Genomic DNA, 8621 nt, shown 5'->3' with positions numbered 1-8621 from the left:
TGAATGTTTTGTGGTTTAGAAGGAGGTGGAGATGCAGTTTTAGGTGGAGATGAAGTGGTAAGGGGAATGGTGTCCATAGGAACAGAAGATTGTTCCCTAGAAGGAGGAAAGCAAGCATCATAGACTTCTTTAGCAATCACTCGAACTTCATCATCATCAACACTTTCTTCCTCATCATGCATAAGAGAAGGAGAGTTTAATACTTTCATGTTTCGAACTCTTTGACTAGTTCGAGTAGCTCTCTTAATCGATTTCACCAATTCTTCCATTTCAACCACCTTCTTTCCTATTTCGTTTGCTCGTTCGTCTCTTTGTTTTTCTTTTTCCAAATTTTCATTTTTCTTTTATTTTTCTTTTTCTATTTTTTGGGTTTTCTTTTCTTTTTCTTTTTCTTTTTCCTTCTCTACTTCAATTTTGGTTTCTTCATCCTCTTCTTCATCACAGTCATCTTCTTCCTCATCAGCATCCACATTAGCTCTTCCTTTTATCACTTCACCATTCACAACACACACATTCAAATTATTCAAGGCACGGACATTTAGCAAATGTCCCGTAGTCACACCAATACTTGGAACTCCAGTAAGTTTCACATTAAACTTAGTTAAAATTTCCGTTACAAGAGCTCCATAACCAATAACAAATCATTTTTCAATACGATGACTCATATGTTGAATCATTAAGGATGGAAAATTTATGGGTTTATGGAAGGCTAGGCAGTGAATGTAAATCAAGTCTACATGCTAACTTGAGCACACATAAAAAGGCGAGGTAAAAGGGCTTTCTTTAGAATGTGAAAAAGTATTTTATGGTAAGGAGAAAGAAGATTGTGATCAAGAAAGGTAGTGCCTCTTTTTCCACCATATTTCACAATTAATTCCTCAAAGGAAATATCAGAAAAGGGATTAAGAACCTCGTTGTTTCTTGAAATACACATCAATTCCCGTCACAGAAACACCGAATAGATTTCCCAAAAATTCAGCATTAAAATCAATTTGGGTTCCCGTAACAAGAGTAGAACAATTTCCTTCGTCATCAATTAAAAAGCTATCTCAAAATTCATCCATAAGTTTGGGAACTAGAAATTGTCCATAACAATTTTCGAAGAGGTGTTCCTAATTGAAATTTAATCAATTCAAACAATTGACTAAAATTAACCTTTCTACACCAAGTAACATCAACACATAAACCAAGAACATAACGAGTTGCGATGGATTTTCTTTTTGCAACCTTGGTTGTTCCTCTCATAGGAACAGTCGGTTCCCCCTCAATTTTTGCATGTGATTCCTCCACTTCCATTTCCCCAGTTTCTTCAGTTTGCTTCCTCTTTCTCAAGATCCGTTTTGATGGATTTAGAGAGATATCCATGGGAGTTGGAGATTCGGTGTGAGTGGAAGAGGGAGAGGGTTTTTCGTGTTTTTAGTTAGAGAGAGAATGAGGATTTTGTGAGATGTTCATGATTGTGGAAGGGTTTTCGGATTTATTTGAGGTTAAAAGGTGTAAATTTTGGTTTAGTGGGAAAACTAGGGAGTGATTTATGAAGGAAGATGAAAAGTAAATTTTTTTTACTTCACCGTGTATTGTACACGGTTTGAGGAGAGAGAAAAAATAAAGAAAATTAATTAAAGAAATTAAAGATATAATTCCCAACTAATTTGATAGATATTAGGAAAGAATTTAAGGAATTAAGATCCTAGATTCATTTTGAATTTGATAGATATTTGGATTTTTATTTTGAATTTCGAAAACTTAAAAGAAATCCTAGATTTAATACGCTGGAGCAGCGTTTGGGAACAACAAATACGCTGGGGCAGCGTTTGGGAAAAACTAATTTCCCAACTAATTTGATAGATATTTGGATTTTTATTTTGAATTTCGAAAACTTAAAAGAAATCCTAGATTTAATACGCTGGGGCAGCGTTTGGGAACAACAAATTTTGCTACTTTGGAACGCTATTAATCATTTAATCCCTTGTCAACTCTTAAGGCATAGAATTGTCTTAGGAACATTAAGGGGAGTATTATTGGACCTTGGTGAGCAGTTTTCAGACATTTTCAATTATACATATAAAATAATCATATAAAGATTGTGATGTATTTTAGAAGAATCAAAATATCAAATATATTCACACATACATGATGCTAAAGAGTCAAACCAATAGAGAGAAAGATTATAACAATTATTCAACTTAATCAAGCCAAGTTCAAGTCTCAGTTTTTCAAACCTATATCTATTTAAGGGCTTAGTCAGAATATCAGCAATATGATGTTTAGTTTCACAAAATTCCATTTTAATAAGCCCCTTTTCAACATTATCCTTAAGAAAATGATGCCTAATATGGATATGCTTAACTCTAAAAGTCTTTCATACCATGCTCTTGGAGCTTGCTTTAACCCATAAAGAGCCTTGTCAAACTTGAATACATGATTTGGAAAATATTTATTTTCAAAACCCAGAGGTTGTTCCACAAAAACCTCTTCATTTAGATAACCATTTAAAAACGCACATTTTCACATCCATTTGATACAATTTGAAACCCATGAAAGCACCAAATGCAATAAAAATTCTAATAGCTTCCAATCTAACAACAAGAGAAAAAGAGTTTCTTCATAATCTATACCTTCCTGTTGATTGTATCCTTTTACAACTAAACTAGACTTGTTCCTTACTATGGTTCCGAACTCATCCAACTTGTTTCTAAACACCCATTTCAAACCAATAACCTTATTGTGTTTAGGTTTAGGTTCAAGGTGCCAAACCTTATTCCTTTCAAATTGATGGAGTTCATCTTACATAGTTACAATCCAATCAGCATCAGTGAGAGCTTTTTCATGGTTCCTAGGTTCCATCATAGAAAGAAAAGGATGAAAAGCACAAAATTTTCTAATTTGAGATCTCGTTTGAGTTCTTGTTTATGTCACTGATTATGAGTTCCATAGGATGGAAACGCTGATGTTTCCAAGGCTTTGGTTGGAAATATTGGATGGAAACTTGATTTCCTTGATCATCTTCACTTCTCTATTCTTGGGAACCAGGTTCAAGAATAGTGGATTCATTCACTTGTGTATCCTCACCTAGTCTTCTTCTTCTCGTTGGAACAGGAAATGAATGTTGTTCCTTAGGCTTTGTCCATGACTTCTTCTTCTTCCAAAGTCTCATCAATGGGAATTTCGTCTTTTACCAAACCTATCTTGAAGTCATCATCAACCTGTGTGCTTGGAACAAGTTTATCTGTTTCATGAAAAATAATGTACACACTTTCTTCTACACACATAGTCCTTTTATTATACACTCTATAAGCTTTGCTACTAGAAGAGTATCCTAGAAATATAGCTTCATCACTTCTAGCATCAAATTTTCCAAGATTTTGTTTCCCATTATTATGAACAAAACATTTACATCCAAATGTTCTGAAATATGTAATATTGGGCTTTTTACCAAAATATAGCTCATAAGGAGTTTTATTTAACAAAGGTCTCACATGGCACGATTTATAATATGACAAGCAGTATTCACAGCTTCGGCCCAAAAGTTCATAGGAAGACCACTAGCTATAACATAGTCTAGCCATTTCCTCTAAGTTCATTTCTCCTTTCAACAACACCATTTTGTTGAGGTGACCTATAGGGGAGGAGAAATTGTGATCTAAGCCATGATCCCTACTAAAGTCATCAAACTTAAAGTTCTCAAATTCCTTGCGATGGTCGGATCTACGGTTTAACAATTTTTGATCACTCAAATTTTGAACTTTCTTTGCAAAGACAAAGAACTCATCATAAATCTCATCCTTGCTAGAGAGAAAAATAACGCATGTAAATCTAGAGAAGTCATCAGCAATAACCAACACATATTTCTTGCCACTCCTACTTTGAATCCTCATTGGTCCACACAAATCCATATGAATCAACTCTAATGGCCTTGTGGTACTTACCACATTCTTGGACTTAAAGGATGATCTAACATGCTTCTCTTTAGCAAACGCATCACAAACACGATCTATATGAAACTTAATTGAAGGTAGACCTAAAACTAGTTCTTTAGAACGAAGTTTGTCAAGTAAAGAAAAACTAGTATGTCCAAGACGCACATGTCATAAAAGAAGATCATCATCAATAACACTAAGGCATGTAAACTTATTTTTGGGAACAAGGTTAAGATCCACAACATATGTGTTCCCTTTTCTTGTTCCTTCTGAAACAACATCCTTTGTACTTTTGTTGACGATCAAACATTTTTCACTATTAAATTTTACAAAGTTCCCTTTATCGAAGAATTGAGAAATACTCAACAATTATGCTTCAAAACATCAACTAGAAAAACGTTATCTATGTAATGTGATGATGACTTACCAACTTTGCCCATGACAACTATGTTACCTTTCATGTTGTCTCTAAAAGTCACGCTTCCACCTATTCAGAGTGAGAGAAATCTTGATCTATCTCCAGTCATATGCTTAGAACAACCACTGTCTAGGTACCATGTGTTGTTCTCCCTCACTCCAACCTGCAAGAAAACTAATTGTTAGAGTTAGGAACCCAATCTTTCTTGGGTTCCTTTCCTTCAACAATAATAGATTACTTTTTCCAAGTTAATTTACTTGTTTCCAAGTTCTCGTTAAGGAGACCAAGTCTAATAGGGCATGAGCTCCTATAATGACTAGTGTTCGCACAAAACATAAAAACTTTATCACTTGGTAAATCAACTCTCTTTTTAGGTTTTTCAAATTTCTTTTTGTGATTAAAACCAAGACCTTCGGTTCGTTTTGTTTGAGGGTTCTTAATCCACTTAGGAATAGGTAGGATTTTCTTCTTGTTCCTACTTAAGTGTAGTTCCCCTTCAAGTTCCTTGTTTTCTTTTTCCAAAAACGAAACATGATTTTTGAATTCGTTTATTTCAGATTTGAAACTTTGTAAGGGAACTGACTTAAAATCAAAGGAACTCACTTAGGAACAAACTCTTTTAATTGCGATAACTCAAGGCTTAACAAGTAGTTCTCATTTTTAAGATTTTTAAAATCCTCTTTTAATTTTAGATTTTTATCAAACAGTTCAAAATATCTTTGTTCAATATAAGTTCGAATACTTTTAAGCCAAGAGGAATGTTCCTTTGCAACTATTAAAGCATGTTAACATTGTTTCAGTTTAGTGGACTCATCTTTGCAATCATTCACAACATCAATAATAAACTCAAATAATTTTTCTTTACTTAAGGAATTAAGTTTTGACAGTGTCTAAACGTGCCTCAAGAGATTCAATCTCTTCATTAGATTCGGAATTGTCAAGAGCCATGAGACAAAAGTTTGCCGTCTCCTCATTTGGTTGAGGATCATCTTCTTATTCGGTGTCAGAATCTCCCCATGCAGCAAACATAACTTTCTTAATATCAGATCTAGTATATGTATTCCTTGTTCCTATCTTTGCTTCATTCCCTTCCTTTGCCTTTGTCTTGTTCCCATTGGGGACATTCCTTGATAAAGTGATCGGAACTGCCACACTTATGACAAACAACTTTGTTAGAATATTTCTTATTTTTACCTTTCTAGTCTCCATTCTTCATGTTCCTAAATATCCTTTTGAATTTTTCGGACCATGACAGCGGATTCTTCTTCGTCAGTTTTCGAGTCATCACTTTCATCGGCTTTCAAGGCTATCGGTTTTGTTTGACATATCTCATTCTATTGTCTCTTTGCAGCTCGTGAGTCATAGGGAAGCAGCAAGTTGTTCCAGATTGAACTTCGTAAAGTCCTTAGTTTCTTGTAAGGCATTAACCTTAGCCATCCATCGATCCCTAGGAAGGCTCCTTAGGACCTTTCGTACATGTTCTTCAAAATTAATTACTTTTCTAAGAGATGTTAGCTCATTAACGATATTAGTAAAACGTGTAAACATGTCTTGAATAGATTCTTTTGGTTTCATATGAAAGAGTTTATATTGATTCATCAAAAGATCTATTTTTTATCTCCTTACTTCATCGTACCTTCATGGGTGACTTCAAGGAGAATTAAAATTTGTTTTGCGGTTTTGCATCACATGACACGATTGTGTTCATGAGGTCCAAGACCACAATGAAGTAGTTTTATAGCAAGAGCATTGATTTCCATTTTTTCGAAATTTTCTTTATCGAAATCAGACATGCATTTAGGAATTACCTCGTTCTTGTCATTAGTGGTAGTGACTTCAAAATCGCCTACCTCTATGACTCTCCATACATGGTAATTGTCGGCTTTGATGAAGATCTCCATTCTGTTCTTCCAGTAGGTGTAGAGCTTACCATTGAACATTGGTGGCCTCTGTGTAGAGTACCCTTCTTCCAGTTTCTCTCTAGTATTCATATTTTTCAAGATCTCGAACTCAACAGGGTTTCCTGAGTTTTAGAGTTCCTGCTCTGATACCAATTGTTGTATAATATGAGCATTATAAGAGGGGGGGATTATAGTGAGAGAATAAGATATACTTTTTGCGAAATTAAAAGTTAACTTGGGAACACATAATGAGAACATGAGAGATTTCAGCGAGGAATAACTTCCTAGGCCCAATAAGAAGAAATAACCTCGACGATAAGGGATTTTACTCAAACTTCAACTATAATAGGCCAAAACAACTATGTTTACAATCCTATTACTTTTCTCTCGAGCCACAACTTAAGTTACTAAACTACTCAAGTTCCCAACGACAGTTCCCACAACTGTCGTTCCTCTCAAACTTCACTCGAAGTTACTTTCTCTTTCTCTTGCTTCACTCAAAGCTTCTCACACTTACAAGAGTTCACTCAAACCCTTTACCCAAAAATACAATTTATAAGACAATAGAAGAGTAATAACTCGCATAAAGTAAGTATGAATTCTCTTAGGAACGACACTGACTCTTAAGACAACTAAGGATAATTAGCTAAACCAGACACACGTTGGTGTGACTATTAAAAGCCAGACACAAAATGTTTTAAGGTTCAGGCGCCTGTTTATAGAGAACTTAGACAAGACATAAACTATCCACTACTTAATCCATTATCCCATGATGTCCATGACTGTGGGTCATGTTTTTCCTATTTTCTTCCATTTCCCTCCAATTTCTCCTAACATCTATCACTAGTGGAAAAAACCCCACCTAATGCGGTTAAAACTGGCATTTCAGATGCAGTTTTGGTCTGCTTTAGGTAGGGTCACAGCAGGTCACTAATAATTTCTGATGCGGTCTAAAACCGCATCAGAAAACGATAATCTAATGCGGTTCAGAGGGAAAACCGCGTCAGATAAGGTCATAATCTGATGCGGTTTTCCCTATGAACCACATCAGATTATTGTCTTGGCGCCAAGTTTCCTTCCTCCTTTGGGAACAAACTGATGCGATTTTCCCTAGAACCGTATCAGTTTTTAATATATATAAAGAAAGTTAAATATGAGCGATAACATACCAATATCAAGGTTGTAAATAGGGAAATCCAACTCAACACTCCGTCACTAGCTAGCTTCAATAATCAATAACAAAGTTTAAAGTTAAAATTAGTATCAATTACCAAATCAAACTATACTAAACTATACTAAACTAAACTAAACTAAACTAAACTAAACTAAACTAAACTAAACTAAACTAAACTAAACTAAACTAAAATAAACTAAATTAAACTAAACTAAACTAAACTAAACTAAACTAAACTAAACTAAACTAAACTAAACTAAACTAAACTAAACTAAACGAGTTACTAATTAAGTACGACAACAACCACCTTGAAATGCAGGAGTAGTTGTTTAGGAGGAAGAACGTGGAGGTGAGGTGTGAAGTGGTGGCATGCAAGCTAGGGCAGCGGTGTAGTGGTGGACTCCTAGTTCCAGGTGCGCAAAGCTCGCCGGCGGTCGTGGTGCGCAATGTCGACGGGGACCTTAGGTGGTTGGCGGTGTGGTGTGATGGTGCGTGAGCGAACCAAAATAGGGAGGAATCAAAGGAACATGCAGGTGGTTGACGGTGTGGTGGACGGAGGAAGTCGTTGTGGCCACAGGTGGTATGGTGGATAGTTTTACACTCCGGGTCGCAGGTGGTGGTGGTGAGGTTTGGTTGTGGGTGGTCGAAGATTTTTAGCGAAGGCTCTTAGTAGAGTAGCTGAATTTCTTTAGCTAGAGAAAGAGAATATAGGGAAACTTTTGGACGCCGGATTTTTTGAGGTCACTACTAACGGCAGAATCTGATGTGGTCCAAAAATCGCATCAGATTTAAAAAAAAACCGCCGCGGTTTTTTAATCTGATGCGGTTTTTTTTAGGACCGCATTAGTTTTTTAGCCAAATTTCCCTCCCATTTTTTGGTTGATTTTCGGATGCGATTTTACAAAAATCGCATCTGATACTAAGTGACATATAAGGTTTTTTCTACTAGTGTATCTCTCTCATCTCTCTCTCCTTCTACCCTAGTCCATTATGGTAGGAAACATAATTAAATCTCTACCCTAAAAAGCTACGTACTTTTGCAGTTGAATTCAATTAAAATCCAGAGAACTCAACTTCCCGTAAACTAGACTAAACTAAACTAAACTAGTTACTAATTCAGTACAACAACAACCACCTTGAAATGGAGAAGTAGTTGTTTAGGAGGAGGAAGGCGGAGGTGAGGTGTAGAGTCGTGGCAAGCAAGCTAG

The sequence above is a fragment of the Beta vulgaris genome, chromosome 8 (assembly GCF_026745355.1).
Source record: "Beta vulgaris subsp. vulgaris cultivar EL10 chromosome 8, EL10.2, whole genome shotgun sequence".
Classification (NCBI taxonomy): domain Eukaryota; kingdom Viridiplantae; phylum Streptophyta; class Magnoliopsida; order Caryophyllales; family Amaranthaceae; genus Beta; species Beta vulgaris.
Note: the sequence above shows the minus strand (reverse complement) of the source record.